Below are 21,120 nucleotides of genomic sequence, written 5' to 3' on the forward strand. Positions count from 1 at the left end.
ATGCCTAATATTCATTTTGGGGAAAAAGTGATTATCTCGGCGAATGAACCATTTTGAGTAATTTTCCATTTCGGTTCAGAGCAGTTTGCATCTAAAGTAGCTAGTTTGTGCCAAACATTCATTTTGGAAAAAAGGTGATTTTCTCGGCGAGTTAAGCATTTTGAGTAATTTACAGGTTGATTTCAGAGCGGTTTGCATGAAAATGTACTATTTCTTGCCAAACATTCAGTTTGGAAAAAAAGTGATGATCTCGGCGAGTTAAGCAGTTTCAATAATTTGCCATTTGGTTTCAGAGCAGCTTGCATTTAAATTAGCAATTTTTCGCCAAACATTCGTTTTGGAAAGAAATTGATTTCCTCGTTAAGCATTTTCAGCAATGTACAGTTGGTTTTCAGAGCGTCTTGCATGAAAATGTACTATTTCTTGTCAAACATTAAATTTGGAAAAAAGTAATTATCTCGGCTGGGTAAACATTTTTAATAATTTGACATTTGGTTTCAGAGCTGCTTGCATCTAAAGTTACTATTTTGTGCTAACAATTTGTTTTGGAAAAAAGTGATTATCTCGGCAAGTTATTTTGAGTAATTTTCCTTATGGGGTCAGAGCAGCTTGCATCAAAATTAAAAATTTAATGCCTAATATTCATTTTGGCGAAAAAGTGATTATCTCGGCGAATGAACCATTTTGAGTAATTTTTCATTTCGGTTCAGAGCAGTTTGCATCTAAAGTAGCTAGTTTGTGCCAAACATTCATTTTGGAAGAAATGTACAGTTGGTTTTCAGAACGTCTTGCATGAAAATGTACTATTTCTTGTCAAACATTAATTTTGGAAAAAAGTGATTATCTCGGCTGGGTAAACATTTTTAATAATTTGGCATTTGGTTTCAGAGCAGCTTGCATCTCAATTTGCTATTGTTTGCTATAATTGCTATTTTTTCCCAAACATTCATTACGGAAAAAAGTGATCTTCGGAGTGTGCTGTTCATTGTCAGGAATTGGCCGGTTTGTTTCAGAGCATCGATCTTCACAATTAACTATTTTTTGGCAATCATTGATTTAGGAAAAAAAAATGATTATCTCGGCGAGTTAACCATTATGAGAAATTTTCCGTTTGTTTTCAGAGCAGCTTGCATCTAAAGTTACTATTTTGTGCTAACAATTCGTTTTGGGAAAAAGTGATTATCTCGGCGAGTTATTTTGAGTAATTTTCCTTATGGGGTCAGCTTGCATCAAAATTAACAATTTAATGCCTAATATTCATTTTGGGGAAAAAGTGATTATCTCGGCGAATGAACCATTTTGAGTAATTTTCCATTTCGGTTCAGAGCAGTTTGCATCTAAAGTAGCTAGTTTGTGCCAAACATTCATTTTGGAAAAAAGGTGATTTTCTCGGCGAGTTAAGCATTTTGAGTAATTTACAGGTTCATTTCAGAGCGGTTTGCATGAAAATGTACTATTTCTTGTCAAACATTAAATTTTTGAAAAAAGTGATTATCTCGGCTGGGTAAACATTTTTAATAATTTGCCATTTGGTTTCAGAGCAGCTTAATTTAAATTTGCTATTTTTACCCAAACATTCGTTTGGGGAAAAAAAAGTGATTATCTCGGCGAGTCAAGCATTTTGAGTAATGTTCCGGTTGGGGTCAGAGCGTCTTCCATGTAAATGTACTATTTCTTGCCACTCATTCAGTTTGGAAAACAAGTCATTATCTCGGAGAGTTAGCATTTTCAATAATTGCCATTAAGTTTCAGAGCAGCTTGCATTTAAATTAGCAATTTTTCGCCAAACATTCGTTTTGGAAAGAAATTGATTTCCTCGTTAAGCATTTTGAGCAATGTACAGTTGGTTTTCAGAGCGTCTTGCATGAAAATGTACTACTTCTTGTCAGACATTAATTTTGGAAAAAAGTAATTATCTCGGCTGGGTAAACATTTTTAATAATTTGACATTTGGTTTCAGAGCAGCTTGAATCTCAATTTGCTATTGTTTGCTATAATTGCTATTTTTTCCCAAACATTCATTTTGCGGAAAAAAGTGATCTTCTGAGTGTGCTGTGCATTTTCAGGAATTGGCCGGTTTGTTTCAGAGCATCGATCTTCACAATTAACTATTTTTTGGCAATCATTGATTAAGGGAAAAAAGTGATTATCTCGGCGAGTTAACCATTTTGAGAAATTTTCCGTTTGTTTTCAGAGCAGCTTGCATCTAAAGTTACTATTTTGTGCTAACAATTCGTTTTGGAAAAAAGTGATTATCTCGGCGAGTTATTTTGAGTAATTTTCCTTATGGGGTCAGCTTGCATCAAAATTAACAATTTAATGCCTAATATTCATTTTGGGGAAAAAGTGATTATCTCGGCGAATGAACAATTTTGAGTAATTTTCCATTTCGGTTCAGAGCAGTTTGCATCTAAAGTGCTAGTTTGTGCCAAACATTCATTTTGGAAAAAAGGTGATTTTCTCGGCAAGTTAAGCATTTTGAGTAATTTACAGGTTGATTTCAGAGCGGTTTGCATGAAAATGTTCTATTTCTTGCCAAACATTCAGTTTGGAAAAAAAGTGATGATCTCGGCGAGTTAAGTAGTTTCAATAATTTGCCATTTGGTTTCAGAGCAGCTTAATTTAAATTTGCTATTTTTACCCAAACATTCGTTTGGGGAAAAAAAAGTGATTATCTCGGCGAGTAAAGCATTTTGAGTAATGATCCGGTTGGGGTCAGAGCGTCTTCCATGTAAATGTACTATTTCTTGCTACTCATTCAGTTTGGGAAACAAGTCATTATCTCGGAGAGTTAGCATTTTCAATAATTGCCATTAAGTTTCAGAGCAGCTTGCATTTAAATTAGCAATTTTTCGCCAAACATTCGTTTTGGAAAGAAATTGATTTCCTCGTTAAGCAGTTTGAGCAATGTACAGTTGGTTTTCAGAGCGTCTTGCATGAAAATGTACTATTTCTTGTCAAACATTAAATTTGGAAAAAAGTAATTATCTCGGCTGGGTAAACATTTTTAATAATTTGACATTTGGTTTCAGAGCAGCTTGCATCTCAATTTGCTATTGTTTGCTATAATTGCTATTATTTCCCAAACATTCATTTTGCGGAAAAAAGTGATCTTCTGAGTGTGCTGTGCATTGTCAGGAATTGGCCGGTTAGTTTCAGAGCATCGATCTTCACAATTAACTATTTTTTGGCAATCATTGATTTAGGAAAAAAAGTGATTATCTCGGCGAGTTAACCATTATGAGAAATTTTCCGTTTGGTTTCAGAGCAGCTTGCATCTAAAGTTACTATTTTGTGCTAACAATTTTTTTTGGAAAAAAGTGAATATCTCGGCGAGTTATTTTGAGTAATTTTCCTTATGGGGTCAGCTTGCATCAAAATTAACAATTTAATGCCTAATATTCATTTTGGGGAAAAAGTGATTATCTCGACGAATGAACAATGTGGAGTAATTTTCCATTTCTGTTCAGAGCAGTTTGCATCTAAAGTAGCTAGTTTGTGCCAAACATTCATTTTGGAAAAAAGTGATTTTCTCGGCGAGTTAAGCATTTTGAGTAATTTACCGGTTGATTTCAGAGCGTCTTGCATGAAAATGTACTATTTCTTGCCACACATTCATTTTGAAAAAAAAGTGATGATCTCGGCGAGTTAAGCATTTTCAATAATTTGCCATTTGGGTTCAGAGCAGCTTAATTTAAATTTCCTATTTTTTCCCAAACATTCGTTTTGGAAAGAAATTGATTATCTCGGCGAGTCAAGCATTTTGAGTAATTTTCCGTTTGTTTTCAGAGCAGCTTGCATTTTGTGCTAACAATTCGTTTTGGAAAAAAGTGATTATCTCGGCAAGTTATTTTGAGTAATTTTCCTTATGGGGTCAGAGCAGCTTGCATCAAAATTAAAAATTTAATGCCTAATATTCATTTTGGGGAAAAAGTGATTATCTCGGCGAATGAACCATTTTGAGTAATTTTCCATTTCGGTTCAGAGCAGTTTGCATCTAAAGTAGCTAGTTTGTGCCAAACATTCATTTTGGAAGAAATGTACAGTTGGTTTTCAGAACGTCTTGCATGAAAATGTACTATTTCTTGTCAAACATTAATTTTGGAAAAAAGTGATTATCTCGGCTGGGTAAACATTTTTAATAATTTGGCATTTGGTTTCAGAGCAGCTTGCATCTCAATTTGCTATTGTTTGCTATAATTGCTATTTTTTCCCAAACATTCATTACGGAAAAAAGTGATCTTCGGAGTGTGCTGTGCATTTTCAGGAATTGGCCGGTTTGTTTCAGAGCATCGATCTTCACAATTAACTATTTTTTGGCAATCATTGATTTAGGAAAAAAAAATGATTATCTCGGCGAGTTAACCATTATGAGAAATTTTCCGTTTGTTTTCAGAGCAGCTTGCATCTAAAGTTACTATTTTGTGCTAACAATTCGTTTTGGGAAAAAGTGATTATCTCGGCGAGTTATTTTGAGTAATTTTCCTTATGGGGTCAGCTTGCATCAAAATTAACAATTTAATGCCTAATATTCATTTTGGGGAAAAAGTGATTATCTCGGCGAATGAACCATTTTGAGTAATTTTCCATTTCGGTTCAGAGCAGTTTGCATCTAAAGTAGCTAGTTTGTGCCAAACATTCATTTTGGAAAAAAGGTGATTTTCTCGGCGAGTTAAGCATTTTGAGTAATTTACAGGTTCATTTCAGAGCGGTTTGCATGAAAATGTACTATTTCTTGCCAAACATTCAGTTTGGAAAAAAAGTGATGATCTCGGCGAGTTAAGCAGTTTCAATAATTTGCCATTTGGTTTCAGAGCAGCTTAATTTAAATTTGCTATTTTTACCCAAACATTCGTTTGGGGAAAAAAAAGTGATTATCTCGGCGAGATATTAGCAATTTTTCGCCAAACATTGTTAAGCATTTTGAGCAATGTACAGTTGGGTTTCAGAGCGTCTTGCATGAAAATGTACTATTTCTTGTCAAACATTAAATTTTTGAAAAAAGTGATTATCTCGGCTGGGTAAACATTTTTAATAATTTGCCATTTGGTTTCAGAGCAGCTTAATTTAAATTTGCTATTTTTACCCAAACATTCGTTTGGGGAAAAAAAAGTGTTTATCTCGGCGAGTCAAGCATTTTGAGTAATGTTCCGGTTGGGGTCAGAGCGTCTTCCATGTAAATGTACTATTTCTTGCCACTCATTCAGTTTGGAAAACAAGTCATTATCTCGGAGAGTTAGCATTTTCAATAATTGCCATTAACTTTCAGAGCAGCTTGCATTTAAATTAGCAATTTTTCGCCAAACATTCGTTTTGGAAAGAAATTGATTTCCTCGTTAAGCATTTTGAGCAATGTACAGTTGGTTTTCAGAGCGTCTTGCATGAAAATGTACTATTTCTTGTCAAACATTAAATTTGGAAAAAAGTAATTATCTCGGCTGGGTAAACATTTTTAATAATTTGACATTTGGTTTCAGAGCAGCTTGCATCTCAATTTGCTATTGTTTGCTATAATTGCTATTTTTTCCCAAACATTCATTTTGCGGAAAAAAGTGATCTTCTGAGTGTGCTGTGCATTTTCAGGAATTGGCCGGTTTGTTTCAGAGCATCGATCTTCACAATTAACTATTTTTTGGCAATCATTGATTTAGGAAAAAAAGTGATTATCTCGGCGAGTTAACCATTATGAGAAATTTTCCGTTTGTTTTCAGAGCAGCTTGCATCTAAAGTTACTATTTTGTGCTAACAATTCGTTTTGGGAAAAAGTGATTATCTCGGCGAGTTATTTTGAGTAATTTTCCTTATGGGGTCAGCTTGCATCAAAATTAAAAATTTAATGCCTAATATTCATTTTGGGGAAAAAGTGATTATCTCGGCGAATGAACCATTTTGAGTAATTTTCCATTTCGGTTCAGAGCAGTTTGCATCTAAAGTAGCTAGTTTGTGCCAAACATTCATTTTGGAAAAAAGGTGATTTTCTCGGCGAGTTAAGCATTTTGAGTAATTTACAGGTTGATTTCAGAGCGGTTTGCATGAAAATGTACTATTTCTTGCCAAACATTCAGTTTGGAAAAAAAGTGATGATCTCGGCGAATTAAGCAGTTTCAATAATTTGCCATTTGGTTTCAGAGCAGCTTGCATTTAAATTAGCAATTTTTCGCCAAACATTCGTTTTGGAAAGAAATTGATTTCCTCGTTAAGCATTTTCAGCAATGTACAGTTGGTTTTCAGAGCGTCTTGCATGAAAATGTACTATTTCTTGTCAAACATTAAATTTGGAAAAAAGTAATTATCTCGGCTGGGTAAACATTTTAAATAATTTGACATTTGGTTTCAGAGCTGCTTGCATCTCAATTTGCTATTGTTTGCTATAATTGCTATTTTTTCCCAAACATTCATTTTGCGGAAAAAAGTGATCTTCTGAGTGTGCTGTGCATTTTCAGGAATTGGCCGGTTTGTTTCAGAGCATCGATCTTCACAATTAACTATTTTTTGGCAATCATTGATTTAGGAAAAAAAGTGATTATCTCGGCGAGTTAACCATTATGAGAAATTTTCCGTTTGTTTTCAGAGCAGCTTGCATCTTAAGTTACTATTTTGTGCTAACAATTCGTTTTGGGAAAAAGTGATTATCTCGGCGAGTTATTTTGAGTAATTTTCCTTATGGGGTCAGCTTGCATCAAAATTAAAAATTTAATGCCTAATATTCATTTTGGGGAAAAAGTGATTATCTCGGCGAATGAACCATTTTGAGTAATTTTCCATTTCGGTTCAGAGCAGTTTGCATCTAAAGTAGCTAGTTTGTGCCAAACATTCATTTTGGACAAAAGGTGATTTTCTCGGCGAGTTAACCATTATGAGAAATTTTCCGTTTGGTTTCAGAGCAGCTTGCATCTAAAGTTACTATTTTGTGCTAACAATTTGTTTTGGAAAAAAGTGAATATCTCGGCGAGATAAGCCTTTTCAAATATTGCCATTTGGTTTCAGAGCAGCTTAATTTAAATTAGCTATTTTTTGCCAAACAGTCGTTTTGGAGAGAAAGTGATTTCCTCGTTAAGCATTTTGAGCAATGTACAGTTGGTTTTCAGAGCGTCTTGCATGAAAATGTACTAATTCTTGTCAGACATTAATTTTGGAAAACAAGTCATTATCTCGGAGAGTTAGCATTTTCAATAATTGCCATTAAGTTTCAGAGCAGCTTGCATTTAAATTAGCAATTTTTCGCCAAACATTCGATTTGGAAAGAAATTGATTTCCTCGTTAAGCATTTTGAGCAATGTACAGTTGGTTTTCAGAGCGTCTTGCATGAAAATGTACTACTTCTTGTCAGACATTAATTTGGGAAAAAAGTGATTATCTCGACTGGGTATCATTTTTTATAATTTGACATTTGGTTTCAGAGCAGCTTGCATCTTAATTTGCTATTGTTTGCTATAATTGCTATTTTTTCCCAAACATTCATTTTGCGAACAAAAGTGCTATGCTGAGTGTGCTGTGCATTTTCAGGAATTGGCCGGTTTGTTTCAGAGCATCGATCTTCACAATTAACTATTTTTTGGCAATCATTGATTTAGGAAAAAAAAGTGATTATCTCGGCGAGTTAACCATTTTGAGAAATTTTCCGTTTGTTTTCAGAGCAGCTTGCATTTTGTGCTAACAATTCGTTTTGGAAAAAAGTGATTATCTCGGCAAGTTATTTTGAGTAATTTTCCTTATGGGGTCAGAGCAGCTTGCATCAAAATTAAAAATTTAATGCCTAATATTCATTTTGGGGAAAAAGTGATTATCTCGGCGAATGAACCATTTTGAGTAATTTTCCATTTCGGTTCAGAGCAGTTTGCATCTAAAGTAGCTAGTTTGTGGCAAACATTCATTTTGGAAGAAATGTACAGTTGGTTTTCAGAACGTCTTGCATGAAAATGTACTATTTCTTGTCAAACATTAATTTTGGAAAAAAGTGATTATCTCGGCTGGGTAAACATTTTTAATAATTTGGCATTTGGTTTCAGAGCAGCTTGCATCTCAATTTGCTATTGTTTGCTATAATTGCTATTTTTTCCCAAACATTCATTACGGAAAAAAGTGATCTTCGGAGTGTGCTGTGCATTTTCAAGAATTGGCCGGTTTGTTTCAGAGCATCGATCTTCACAATTAACTATTTTTTGGCAATCATTGATTTAGGAAAAAAAAATGATTATCTCGGCGAGTTAACCATTATGAGAAATTTTCCGTTTGTTTTCAGAGCAGCTTGCATCTAAAGTTACTATTTTGTGCTAACAATTCGTTTTGGGAAAAAGTGATTATCTCGGCGAGTTATTTTGAGTAATTTTCCTTATGGGGTCAGCATCAAAATTAACAATTTAAAGCCTAATATTCATTTTGGGGAAAAAGTGATTATCTCGGCGAATGAAACATTTTGAGTAATTTTCCATTTCGGTTCAGAGCAGTTTGCATTTAAAGTAGCTAGTTTGTGCCAAACATTCATTTTGGAAAAAAGGTGATTTTCTCGGCGAGTTAAGCATTTTGAGTAATTTACAGGTTGATTTCAGAGCGGTTTGCATGAAAATGTACTATTTCTTGCCAAACATTCAGTTTGGAAAAAAAGTGATGATCTCGGCGAATTAAGCAGTTTCAATAATTTGCCATTTGGTTTCAGAGCAGCTTGCATTTAAATTAGCAATTTTTCGCCAAACATTCGTTTTGGAAAGAAATTGATTTCCTCGTTAAGCATTTTCAGCAATGTACAGTTGGTTTTCAGAGCGTCTTGCATGAAAATGTACTATTTCTTGTCAAACATTAAATTTGGAAAAAAGTAATTATCTCGGCTGGGTAAACATTTTTAATAATTTGACATTTGGTTTCAGAGCTGCTTGCATCTCAATTTGCTATTGTTTGCTATAATTGCTATGTTTTCCCAAACATTCATTTTGCGGAAAAAAGTGATCTTCTGAGTGTGCTGTGCATTTTCAGGAATTGGCCGGTTTGTTTCAGAGCATCGATCTTCACAATTAACTATTTTTTGGCAATCATTGATTTAGGAAAAAAAGTGATTATCTCGGCGAGTTAACCATTATGAGAAATTTTCCGTTTGTTTTCAGAGCAGCTTGCATCTTAAGTTACTATTTTGTGCTAACAATTCGTTTTGGGAAAAAGTGATTATCTCGGCGAGTTATTTTGAGTAATTTTCCTTATGGGGTCAGCTTGCATCAAAATTAAAAATTTAATGCCTAATATTCATTTTGGGGAAAAAGTGATTATCTCGGCGAATGAACCATTTTGAGTAATTTTCCATTTCGGTTCAGAGCAGTTTGCATCTAAAGTAGCTAGTTTGTGCCAAACATTCATTTTGTACAAAAGGTGATTTTCTCGGCGAGTTAACCATTATGAGAAATTTTCCGTTTGGTTTCAGAGCAGCTTGCATCTAAAGTTACTATTTTGTGCTAACAATTTGTTTTGGAAAAAAGTGAATATCTCGGCGAGATAAGCCTTTTCAAATATTGCCATTTGGTTTCAGAGCAGCTTAATTTAAATTAGCTATTTTTTGCCAAACAGTCGTTTTGGAGAGAAAGTGATTTCCTCGTTAAGCATTTTGAGCAATGTACAGTTGGTTTTCAGAGCGTCTTGCATGAAAATGTACTACTTCTTGTCAGACATTAATTTTGGAAAACAAGTCATTATCTCGGAGAGTTAGCATTTTCAATAATTGCCATTAAGTTTCAGAGCAGCTTGCATTTAAATTAGCAATTTTTCGCCAAACATTCGATTTGGAAAGAAATTGATTTCCTCGTTAAGCATTTTGAGCAATGTACAGTTGGTTTTCAGAGCGTCTTGCATGAAAATGTACTACTTCTTGTCAGACATTAATTTGGGAAAAAAGTGATTATCTCGACTGGGTATCATTTTTTATAATTTGACATTTGGTTTCAGAGCAGCTTGCATCTTAATTTGCTATTGTTTGCTATAATTGCTATTTTTTCCCAAACATTCATTTTGCGAACAAAAGTGCTATGCTGAGTGTGCTGTGCATTTTCAGGAATTGGCCGGTTTGTTTCAGAGCATCGATCTTCACAATTAACTATTTTTTGGCAATCATTGATTTAGGAAAAAAAAGTGATTATCTCGGCGAGTTAACCATTTTGAGAAATTTTCCGTTTGTTTTCAGAGCAGCTTGCATTTTGTGCTAACAATTCGTTTTGGAAAAAAGTGATTATCTCGGCAAGTTATTTTGAGTAATTTTCCTTATGGGGTCAGAGCAGCTTGCATCAAAATTAAAAATTTAATGCCTAATATTCATTTTGGGGAAAAAGTGATTATCTCGGCGAATGAACCATTTTGAGTAATTTTCCATTTCGGTTCAGAGCAGTTTGCATCTAAAGTAGCTAGTTTGTGCCAAACATTCATTTTGGAAGAAATGTACAGTTGGTTTTCAGAACGTCTTGCATGAAAATGTACTATTTCTTGTCAAACATTAATTTTGGAAAAAAGTGATTATCTCGGCTGGGTAAACATTTTTAATAATTTGACATTTGGTTTCAGAGCAGCTTGCATCTCAATTTGCTATAATTGCTATTTTTTCCCAAACATTCATTTTGCGGAAAAAAGTGATCTTCGGAGTGTGCTGTGCATTTTCAGGAATTGGCCGGTTTGCTTCAGAGCATCGATCTTCACAATTAACTATTTTTTGGCAATCATTGATTAAGGGAAAAAAAATGATTATCTCGGCGAGTTAACCATTATGAGAAATTTTCCGTTTGTTTTCAGAGCAGCTTGCATCTAAAGTTACTATTTTGTGCTAACAATTCGTTTTGGGAAAAAGTGATTATCTCGGCGAGTTATTTTAAGTAATTTTCCTTATGGGGTCAGCTTGCATCAAAATTAAAAATTTAATGCCTAATATTCATTTTGGGGAAAAAGTGATTATCTCGGCGAATGAACCATTTTGAGTAATTTTCCATTTCGGTTCAGAGCAGTTTGCATCTAAAGTAGCTAGTTTGTGCCAAACATTCATTTTGGACAAAAAGGTGATTTTCTCGGCGAGTTAAGCATTTTGAGTAATTTACAGGTTGATTTCAGAGCGGTTTGCATGAAAATGTACTATTTCTTGCCAAACATTCAGTTTGGAAAAAAAGTGATGATCTCGGCGAGTTAAGCAGTTTCAATAATTTGCCATTTGGTTTCAGAGCAGCTTAATTTAAATTTGCTATTTTTACCCAAACGTTCGTTTGGGGAAAAAAAAGTGATTATCTCGGCGAGATATTAGCAATTTTTCGCCAAACATTGTTAAGCATTTTGAGCAATGTACAGTTGGGTTTCAGAGCGTCTTGCATGAAAATGTACTATTTCTTGTCAAACATTAAATTTTTGAAAAAAGTAATTATCTCGGCTGGGTAAACATTTTTAATAATTTGCCATTTGGTTTCAGAGCAGCTTAATTTAAATTTGCTATTTTTACCCAAACATTCGTTTGGGGAAAAAAAAGTGATTATCTCGGCGAGTCAAGCATTTTGAGTAATGTTCCGGTTGGGGTCAGAGCGTCTTCCATGTAAATGTACTATTTCTTGCCACTCATTCAGTTTGGAAAACAAGTCATTATCTCGGAGAGTTAGCATTTTCAATAATTGCCATTAACTTTCAGAGCAGCTTGCATTTAAATTAGCAATTTTTCGCCAAACATTCGTTTTGGAAAGAAATTGATTTCCTCGTTAAGCATTTTGAGCAATGTACAGTTGGTTTTCAGAGCGTCTTGCATGAAAATGTACTATATCTTGTCAAACATTAAATTTGGAAAAAAGTAATTATCTCGGCTGGGTAAACATTTTTAATAATTTGACATTTGGTTTCAGAGCAGCTTGCATCTCAATTTGCTATTGTTTGCTATAATTGCTATTTTTTCCCAAACATTCATTTTGCGGAAAAAAGTGATCTTCTGAGTGTGCTGTGCATTTTCAGGAATTGGCCGGTTTGTTTCAGAGCATCGATCTTCACAATTAACTATTTTCTGGCAATCATTGATTTAGGAAAAAAAGTGATTATCTCGGCGAGTTAACCATTATGAGAAATTTTCCGTTTGTTTTCAGAGCAGCTTGCATCTAAAGTTACTATTTTGTGCTAACAATTCGTTTTGGGAAAAAGTGATTATCTCGGCGAGTTATTTTGAGTAATTTTCCTTATGGGGTCAGCTTGCATCAAAATTAACAATTTAATGCCTAATATTCATTTTGGGGAAAAAGTGATTATCTCGGCGAATGAACCATTTTGAGTAATTTTCCATTTCGGTTCAGAGCAGTTTGCATCTAAAGTAGCTAGTTTGTGCCAAACATTCATTTTGGACAAAAAGGTGATTTTCTCGGCGAGTTAAGCATTTTGAGTAATTTACAGGTTGATTTCAGAGCGGTTTGCATGAAAATGTACTATTTCTTGCCAAACATTCAGTTTGGAAAAAAAGTGATGATCTCGGCGAGTTAAGCAGTTTCAATAATTTGCCATTTGGTTTCAGAGCAGCTTGCATTTAAATTAGCAATTTGTCGCCAAACATTCGTTTTGGAAAGAAATTGATTTCCTCGTTAAGCATTTTGAGCAATGTACAGTTGGTTTTCAGAGCGTCTTGCATGAAAATGTACTATTTCTTGTCAAACATTAAATTTGGAAAAAAGTAATTATCTCGGCTGGGTAAACATTTTTAATAATTTGACATTTGGTTTCAGAGCAGCTTGCGTCTCAATTTGCTATTGTTTGCTATAATTGCTATTTTTTCCCAAACATTCATTTTGCGGAAAAAAGTGATCTTCTGAGTGTGCTGTGCATTTTCAGGAATTGGCCGGTTTGTTTCAGAGAGCATCGATCTTCACAATTAACTATTTTTTGGCAATCATTGATTTAGGAAAAAAAGTGATTATCTCGGCGAGTTAACCATTATGAGAAATTTTCCGTTTCGTTTCAGAGCAGCTTGCATCTAAAGTTACTATTTTGTGCTAACAATTTGTTTTGGAAAAAAGTGAATATCTCGGCGAGTTATTTTGAGTAATTTTCCTTATGGGGTCAGCTTGCATCAAAATTAACAATTTAATGCCTAATATTCATTTTGGGGAAAAAGTGATTATCTCGGCGAATGAACAATGTTGAGTAATTTTCCATTTCGGTTCAGATCAGTTTGCATTTAAAGTAGCTAGTTTGTGCCAAACATTCATTTTGGAAAAAAAGTGATTTTCTCGGCGAGTTAAGCATTTTGAGTAATTTACCGGTTGATTTCAGAGCGGCTTGCATGAAAATGTACCTTTTCTTGCCACACATTCATTTTGAAAAAAAGTGATGTTCTCGGCGAGTTAAGCATTTTCAATAATTTGCCATTTGGTTTCAGAGCAGCTTAATTTAAATTTCCTATTTTTTCCCAAACATTCGTTTTGGAAAGAAATTGATTACCTCGGCGAGTCAAGCATTTTGAGTAATTTTCCGGTTGGGGTCAGAGCGTCTTCCATGTAAATGTACTATTTCTTGCTACTCATTCAGTTTGGGAAACAAGTCATTATCTCGGAGAGTTAGCATTTTCAATAATTGCCATTAACTTTCAGAGCAGCTTAATTTAAATTAGCTATTTTTTGCCAAACAGTCGTTTTGGAAAGAAAGTGATTTCCTCGTTAAGCATTTTGAGAAATGTACAGTTGGTTTTCAGAGCGTCTTGCATGAAAATGTACTATTTCTTGTCAAACATTAATTTTGGAAAAAAGTGATTATCTCGGCTGGGTAAACATTTTTAATAATTTGACATTTGGTTTCAGAGCAGCTTGCATCTCAATTTGCTATTGTTTGCTATAATTGCTATTTTTTCCCAAACAATCATTTTGCGGAAAAAAGTGATCTTCTGAGTGTGCTGTGCATTTTCAGGAATTGGCCGGTTTGTTTCAGAGCATCGATCTTCACAATTAACTATTTTTTGGCAATCATTGATTTAGGAAAAAAAGTGATTATCTCGGCGAGATAACCATTATGAGAAATTTTCCGTTTGTTTTCAGAGCAGCTTGCATCTAAAGTTACTATTTTGTGCTAACAATTCGTTTTGGAAAAAAGTGATTATCTCGGCGAGTTATTTTGAGTAATTTTCCTTATGGGGTCAGCTTGCATCAAAATTAACAATTTAATGCCTAATATTCATTTTGGGAAAAAGTTATTATCTCGGCGAATGAACCATTTTGAGTAATTTTCCATTTCGGTTCAGAGCAGTTTGCATCTAAAGTAGCTAGTTTGTGCCAAACATTCATTTTGGAAAAAAGTGATCTTCTCGGCGAGTTAAGCATTTTGAGTAATTTACCGGTTGATTTCAGAGCGGCTTGCATGAAAATGTACTATTTCTTGCCAAACATTCAGTTTGGAAAAAGAGTGATGATCTCGGCTGGGTAAACATTTTTAATAATTTGACATTTGGTTTCAGAGCAGCTTGCATCTCAATTTGCTATTGTTTGCTATAATTGCTATTTTTTCCCAAACAATCATTTTGCGGAAAAAAGTGATCTTCTGAGTGTGCTGTGCATTTTCAGGAATTGGCCGGTTTGTTTCAGAGCATCGATCTTCACAATTAACTATTTTTTGGCAATCATTGATTTAGGAAAAAAAGTGATTATCTCGGCGAGATAACCATTATGAGAAATTTTCCGTTTGTTTTCAGAGCAGCTTGCATCTAAAGTTACTATTTTGTGCTAACAATTCGTTTTGGAAAAAAGTGATTATCTCGGCGAGTTATTTTGAGTAATTTTCCTTATGGGGTCAGCTTGCATCAAAATTAACAATTTAATGCCTAATATTCATTTTGGGAAAAAGTTATTATCTCGGCGAATGAACCATTTTGAGTAATTTTCCATTTCGGTTCAGAGCAGTTTGCATCTAAAGTAGCTAGTTTGTGCCAAACATTCATTTTGGAAAAAAGTGATCTTCTCGGCGAGTTAAGCATTTTGAGCAATTTACCGGTTGATTTCAGAGCGGCTTGCATGAAAATGTACTATTTCTTGCCAAACATTCAGTTTGGAAAAAGAGTGATGATCTCGGCGAGTTAAGCAGTTTCAATAATTTGCCATTTGGTTTCAGAGCAGCTTGCATTTAAATTAGCAATTTTTCGCCAAACATTCGTTTTGGAAAGAAATTGATTTCCTCGTTAAGCATTTTGAGCAATGTACAGTTGGTTTTCAGAGCGTCTTGCATGAAAATGTACTATTTCTTGTCAAACATTAAATTTGGAAAAAAGTAATTATCTCGGCTGGGTAAACATTTTTAATAATTTGACATTTGGTATCAGAGCAGCTTGCATCTCAATTTGCTATTGTTTGCTATAATTGCTATTTTTTCCCAAACATTCATTTTGCGGAAAAAAGTGATCTTCTGAGTGTGCTGTGCATTTTCAGGAATTGGCCGGTTTGTTTCAGAGCATCGATCTTCACAATTAACTATTTTTTGGCAATCATTGATTTAGGAAAAAAAGTGATTATCTCGGCGAGTTAACCATTATGAGAAATTTTCCGTTTGGTTTCAGAGCAGCTTGCATCTAAAGTTACTATTTTGTGCTAACAATTTGTTTTGGAAAAAAGTGTTTATCTCGGCAAGTTATTTTGAGTAATTTTCCTTATGGGGTCAGAGCAGCTTGCATCAAAATTAAAAATTTAATGCCTAATATTCATTTTGGGGAAGAAGTGATTATCTCGGCGAATGAACCATTTTGAGTAATTTTCCATTTCGGTTCAGAGCAGTTTGCATCTAAAGTAGCTAGTTTGTGCCAAACATTCATTTTGGAAGAAATGTACAGTTGGTTTTCAGAACGTCTTGCATGAAAATGTACTATTTCTTGTCAAACATTAATTTTGGAAAAATGTGATTATCTCGGCTGGGTAAACATTTTTAATAATTTGGCATTTGGTTTCAGAGCAGCTTGCATCTCAATTTGCTATTGTTTGCTATAATTGCTATTTTTTCCCAAACATTCATTACGGAAAAAAGTGATCTTCGGAGTGTGCTGTTCATTGTCAGGAATTGGCCGGTTTGTTTCAGAGCATCGATCTTCACAATTAACTATTTTTTGGCAATCATTGATTTAGGAAAAAAAAATGATTATCTCGGCGAGTTAACCATTATGAGAAATTTTCCGTTTGTTTTCAGAGCAGCTTGCATCTAAAGTTACTATTTTGTGCTAACAATTCGTTTTGGGAAAAAGTGATTATCTCGGCGAGTTATTTTGAGTAATTTTCCTTATGGGGTCAGCTTGCATCAAAATTAACAATTTAATGCCTAATATTCATTTTGGGGAAAAAGTGATTATCTCGGCGAATGAACCATTTTGAGTAATTTTCCATTTCGGTTCAGAGCAGTTTGCATCTAAAGTAGCTAGTTTGTGCCAAACATTCATTTTGGAAAAAAGGTGATTTTCTCGGCGAGTTAAGCATTTTGAGTAATTTACAGGTTCATTTCAGAGCGGTTTGCATGAAAATGTACTATTTCTTGCCAAACATTCAGTTTGGAAAAAAAGTGATGTTCTCGGCGAGTTAAGCATTTTCAATAATTTGCCATTTGGTTTCAGAGCAGCTTAATTTAAATTTCCTATTTTTTCCCAAACATTCGTTTTGGAAAGAAATTGATTATCTCGGCGAGTCAAGCATTTTGAGTAATTTTCCGGTTGGGGTCAGAGCGTCTTCCATGTAAATGTACTATTTCTTGCCACTCATTCAGTTTCGAAAACAAGTCATTATCTCGGCGAGTTAAGCCTTTTCAAATATTGCCATTTGGTTTCAGAGCAGCTTAATTTAAATTAGCTATTTTTTGCCAAACAGTCGTTTTGGAAAGAAAGTGATTTCCTCGTTAAGCATTTTGAGAAATGTACAGTTGGTTTTCAGAGCGTCTTGCATGAAAATGTACTATTTCTTGTCAAACATTAATTTTGGAAAAAAGTGATTATCTCGGCTGGGTAAACATTTTTAATAATTTGACATTTGGTTTCAGAGCAGCTTGCATCTCAATTTGCTATTGTTTGCTATAATTGCTATTTTTTCCCAAACAATCATTTTGCGGAAAAAAGTGATCTTCTGAGTGTGCTGTGCATTTTCAGGAATTGGCCGGTTTGTTTCAGAGCATCGATCTTGACAATTAACTATTTTTTGGCAATCATTGATTTAGGAAAAAAAGTGATTATCTCGGCGAGATAACCATTATGAGAAATTTTCCGTTTGTTTTCAGAGCAGCTTGCATCTAAAGTTACTATTTTGTGCTAACAATTCGTTTTGGAAAAAAGTGATTATCTCGGCGAGTTATTTTGAGTAATTTTCCTTATGGGGTCAGCTTGCATCAAAATTAACAATTTAATGCCTAATATTCATTTTGGGAAAAAGTTATTATCTCGGCGAATGAACCATTTTGAGTAATTTTCCATTTCGGTTCAGAGCAGTTTGCATCTAAAGTAGCTAGTTTGTGCCAAACATTCATTTTGGAAAAAAGTGATCTTCTCTCGGCGAGTTAAGCATTTTGAGTAATTTACCGGTTGATTTCAGAGCGGCTTGCATGAAAATGTACTATTTCTTGCCAAACATTCAGTTTGGAAAAAGAGTGATGATCTCGGCTGGGTAAACATTTTTAATAATTTGACATTTGGTTTCAGAGCAGCTTGCATCTCAATTTGCTATTGTTTGCTATAATTGCTATTTTTTCCCAAACAATCATTTTGCGGAAAAAAGTGATCTTCTGAGTGTGCTGTGCATTTTCAGGAATTGGCCGGTTTGTTTCAGAGCATCGATCTTCACAATTAACTATTTTTTGGCAATCATTGATTTAGGAAAAAAAGTGATTATCTCGGCGAGATAACCATTATGAGAAATTTTCCGTTTGTTTTCAGAGCAGCTTGCATCTAAAGTTACTATTTTGTGCTAACAATTCGTTTTGGAAAAAAGTGATTATCTCGGCGAGTTATTTTGAGTAATTTTCCTTATGGGGTCAGCTTGCATCAAAATTAACAATTTAATGCCTAATATTCATTTTGGGAAAAAGTTATTATCTCGGCGAATGAACCATTTTGAGTAATTTTCCATTTCGGTTCAGAGCAGTTTGCATCTAAAGTAGCTAGTTTGTGCCAAACATTCATTTTGGAAAAAAGTGATCTTCTCGGCGAGTTAAGCATTTTGAGTAATTTACCGGTTGATTTCAGAGCGGCTTGCATGAAAATGTACTATTTCTTGCCTAACATTCAGTTTGGAAAAAGAGTGATGATCTCGGCGAGTTAAGCAGTTTCAATAATTTGCCATTTGGTTTCAGAGCAGCTTGCATTTAAATTAGCAATTTTTCGCCAAACATTCGTTTTGGAAAGAAATTGATTTCCTCGTTAAGCATTTTGAGCAATGTACAGTTGGTTTTCAGAGCGTCTTGCATGAAAATGTACTATTTCTTGTCAAACATTAAATTTGGAAAAAAGTAATTATCTCGGCTGGGTAAACATTTTTAATAATTTGACATTTGGTATCAGAGCAGCTTGCATCTCAATTTGCTATTGTTTGCTATAATTGCTATTTTTTCCCAAACATTCATTTTGCGGAAAAAAGTGATCTTCTGAGTGTGCTGTGCATTTTCAGGAATTGGCCGGTTTGTTTCAGAGCATCGATCTTCACAATTAACTATTTTTTGGCAATCATTGATTTAGGAAAAAAAGTGATTATCTCGGCGAGTTAACCATTATGAGAAATTTTCCGTTTGGTTTCAGAGCAGCTTGCATCTAAAGTTACTATTTTGTGCTAACAATTTGTTTTGGAAAAAAGTGATTATCTCGGCAAGTTATTTTGAGTAATTTTCCTTATGGGGTCAGAGCAGCTTGCATCAAAATTAAAAATTTAATGCCTAATATTCATTTTGGGGAAAAAGTGATTATCTCGGCGAATGAACCATTTTGAGTAATTTTCCATTTCGGTTCAGAGCAGTTTGCATCTAAAGTAGCTAGTTTGTGCCAAACATTCATTTTGGAAGAAATGTACAGTTGGTTTTCAGAACGTCTTGCATGAAAATGTACTATTTCTTGTCAAACATTAATTTTGGAAAAATGTGATTATCTCGGCTGGGTAAACATTTTTAATAATTTGGCATTTGGTTTCAGAGCAGCTTGCATCTCAATTTGCTATTGTTTGCTATAATTGCTATTTTTTCCCAAACATTCATTACGGAAAAAAGTGATCTTCGGAGTGTGCTGTTCATTGTCAGGAATTGGCCGGTTTGTTTCAGAGCATCGATCTTCACAATTAACTATTTTTTGGCAATCATTGATTTAGGAAAAAAAAATGATTATCTCGGCGAGTTAACCATTATGAGAAATTTTCCGTTTGTTTTCAGAGCAGCTTGCATCTAAAGTTACTATTTTGTGCTAACAATTCGTTTTGGGAAAAAGTGATTATCTCGGCGAGTTATTTTGAGTAATTTTCCTTATGGGGTCAGCTTGCATCAAAATTAACAATTTAATGCCTAATATTCATTTTGGGGAAAAAGTGATTATCTCGGCGAATGAACCATTTTGAGTAATTTTCCATTTCGGTTCAGAGCAGTTTGCATCTAAAGTAGCTAGTTTGTGCCAAACATTCATTTTGGAAAAAAGGTGATTTTCTCGGCGAGTTAAGCATTTTGAGTAATTTACAGGTTCATTTCAGAGCGGTTTGCATGAAAATGTACTATTTCTTGCCAAACATTCAGTTTGGAAAAAAAGTGATGTTCTCGGCGAGTTAAGCATTTTCAATAATTTGCCATTTGGTTTCAGAGCAGCTTAATTTAAATTTCCTATTTTTTCCCAAACATTCGTTTTGGAAAGAAATTGATTATCTCGGCGAGTCAAGCATTTTGAGTAATTTTCCGGTTGGGGTCAGAGCGTCTTCCATGTAAATGTACTATTTCTTGCCACTCATTCAGTTTCGAAAACAAGTCATTATCTCGGCGAGTTAAGCCTTTTCAAATATTGCCATTTGGTTTCAGAGCAGCTTAATTTAAATTAGCTATTTTTTGCCAAACAGTCGTTTTGGAAAGAAAGTGATTTCCTCGTTAAGCATTTTGAGAAATGTACAGTTGGTTTTCAGAGCGTCTTGCATGAAAATGTACTATTTCTTGTCAAACATTAATTTTGGAAAAAAGTGATTATCTCGGCTGGGTAAACATTTTTAATAATTTGACATTTGGTTTCAGAGCAGCTTGCATCTCAATTTGCTATTGTTTGCTATAATTGCTATTTTTTCCCAAACAATCATTTTGCGGAAAAAAGTGATCTTCTGAGTGTGCTGTGCATTTTCAGGAATTGGCCGGTTTGTTTCAGAGCATCGATCTTCACAATTAACTATTTTTTGGCAATCATTGATTTAGGAAAAAAAGTGATTATCTCGGCGAGTTAACCATTATGAGAAATTTTCCGTTTGGTTTCAGAGCAGCTTGCATCTAAAGTTACTATTTTGTGCTAACAATTTGTTTTGGAAAAAAGTGTTTATCTCGGCAAGTTATTTTGAGTAATTTTCCTTATGGGGTCAGAGCAGCTTGCATCAAAATTAAAAATTTAATGCCTAATATTCATTTTGGGGAAGAAGTGATTATCTCGGCGAATGAACCATTTTGAGTAATTTTCCATTTCGGTTCAGAGCAGTTTGCATCTAAAGTAGCTAGTTTGTGCCAAACATTCATTTTGGAAGAAATGTACAGTTGGTTTTCAGAACGTCTTGCATGAAAATGTACTATTTCTTGTCAAACATTAATTTTGGAAAAATGTGATTATCTCGGCTGGGTAAACATTTTTAATAATTTGGCATTTGGTTTCAGAGCAGCTTGCATCTCAATTTGCTATTGTTTGCTATAATTGCTATTTTTTCCCAAACATTCATTACGGAAAAAAGTGATCTTCGGAGTGTGCTGTTCATTGTCAGGAATTGGCCGGTTTGTTTCAGAGCATCGATCTTCACAATTAACTATTTTTTGGCAATCATTGATTTAGGAAAAAAAAATGATTATCTCGGCGAGTTAACCATTATGAGAAATTTTCCGTTTGTTTTCAGAGCAGCTTGCATCTAAAGTTACTATTTTGTGCTAACAATTCGTTTTGGGAAAAAGTGATTATCTCGGCGAGTTATTTTGAGTAATTTTCCT

The sequence above is a fragment of the Scyliorhinus torazame genome, unplaced genomic scaffold (genome assembly GCF_047496885.1).
Source record: "Scyliorhinus torazame isolate Kashiwa2021f unplaced genomic scaffold, sScyTor2.1 scaffold_57, whole genome shotgun sequence".
Taxonomy (NCBI): domain Eukaryota; kingdom Metazoa; phylum Chordata; class Chondrichthyes; order Carcharhiniformes; family Scyliorhinidae; genus Scyliorhinus; species Scyliorhinus torazame.